The 1,823-nt window shown below is 49.6% G+C and overlaps 1 long non-coding RNA gene across 1 annotated transcript; it reads right to left on the bottom strand.

The window, feature by feature from the left end:
* Nucleotides 1-105: 105 nt before the first annotated feature.
* Nucleotides 106-1,086, bottom strand: LOC308505854. Its single transcript, XR_013994630.1, has 3 exons — nucleotides 1,000-1,086; nucleotides 467-591; nucleotides 106-359 (listed from the first exon to the last, which is right to left on the bottom strand). It is a non-coding gene; the product is annotated as an uncharacterized lncRNA (long non-coding RNA).
* Between the last annotated feature and the right edge of the window lie 737 nt (nucleotides 1,087-1,823).

The raw sequence follows: 1,823 nt of genomic DNA, 5'->3' as shown, positions 1-1,823 counted from the left end.
GTGCCGCGCGCAGGGGGCTCGGCGCCGCCAGCCCGGCGGCCGGCGGGGGGAGGAGCGGGCGCCCCCGGCCGCCGCCCCCGGGCCCCGCCCCCGGCCCTCGGGAGCGCGCGCGACGCGGGGAACCCGCGGCCCAGGCCAGGGCGCGGAGCTCGGGGCCCCGCGAGTGCCTGGGTACGGTTCAAGGCGCCCACCGAAAACCTATCCGCCTTGCTGGCTGGGGGAAGCTCCTCTCGGAAAGACGCCCCAGACGTCAGGGGTCCTGGCGACGTGCGCCGGGCTAGCGCATTCAAGTCGGGACAGATGGAACACACCTGGACTTAGCGTGGCCCTGCCCCGCCCAGCCTTTCAGAAGGTAGTTTCTGGAGGAGGAGACAGGTAGTGGCATCTTCCCGCCAAAGATTCATTCTTAAGAAGTTCTGGGGTAAAAGCGCCTACTTCCCCCCTCCCATGCCCATTTCACTTTTACCGGCCGGTGGGGCTTATGTGGCGGGAATACAACAGAATTGGCCCACGTGTGTGGATTCCGTGGAGCCTGGTGTCCTAAGGGCAGTGATTTCAAGGCAGCGCACAACGGTGGGTGCTAAAGGAAAGCTGTAGGACAGAGGACATGACAAGATATCAAAGGAGAAAAGTTTGAACAGATATAGACAATCCAGAGATACAGGGCTAAAAAGGACCCTTTCCCGCAGGAAAGATAGTATCCACCCCACTGTTCTCCACTCTGTATCTCTTTTCCTTTAGAAAATCTTCCTCCAAATACTCAGGCTTTCTCCTAATAGCTCTTTCCTCTTTCCTTTTTAAAGCACACAGTTAAGAAGGCAGGCTCTGGAGTCGGATTACTGAAATACAAACCCCAAATTCCTGGCTTAACCAGTCTTATTAGCTGTGTGAACTTGGGAAACTAAACCTCTCTATGCCTCAATTTCCGGAATGGGAAGAATTTTAAAACCTACCTAATGGGGTTGTTGTTAAATGAAATCATCCATGTAAACCACTTACAGGCCTGAAACAGTTGAGTCACCCAAAAATCAGCATGTTAGCACTCTTCTGGCGACTTTGGAACTTCTTGATCCAGTAAAAGAAATTCTGCACAGGCCAACAGAAATGATGGGCTTGTTAAGCCTTCCTCCTGGAATCTGAGCCTCACCCCAGCCAAGGGACAACGACCTGACAACCACACAGACCGAGTCAGGGAGCTCTTCAGGGTATGGAGTCATTCTCACGCGGAGAAGAGGGTTGGAGAAAGCACCAAAGGAAGAAGAGAGGACCCCGTCCGTGGGTCTGGGTCCAGGCTCTGGGCCCATCGCACAGGCAGTTACTACTAGCCTGCTCCAGAGATTTTAGTTTTGAGGAAGACATTCCAATAGGGGACGGCAGAAGGGGAGATGAGGAGTTTGAGGCACCCCTGGAGGAAAAAATAATGGCTAAAAATTGATCAAATTTAATGAAAAAAACATGAACTACTATTTTAAAAGTCATTTAAATTGGAAAGGAATTAAAACTATTTTCAAATGACAACATTGTATCATTAGAAAATCCTAAGGAATCCACTGAAAAGAACTACTGGAACTGGTTGCAGGATATAACGTCCATGTAACAAAAACCAGTCATTTTATACATACTGGAAAAGGAAAACTGGAAATCGGAATTGAAAATAATACCATATAATGCTCGTCAGCATCCTGAAACATGACATATATGGTGATAAATTTCACAAAACATGTGAAAGACCTGAACACTGAAAACTATAAATCACTGCTAAGAGAAATTGAAGACCTACGTAAATAGCTGTTCCATGTTCATGAAGTGGAAGATTCACTATT

This window comes from Rhinolophus hipposideros (genome assembly GCF_964194185.1).
Source record: "Rhinolophus hipposideros genome assembly, chromosome: 1".
In the NCBI taxonomy this organism is placed as follows: domain Eukaryota; kingdom Metazoa; phylum Chordata; class Mammalia; order Chiroptera; family Rhinolophidae; genus Rhinolophus; species Rhinolophus hipposideros.
Note: the sequence above shows the minus strand (reverse complement) of the source record. Positions and strands in the feature narration are given on the sequence as shown.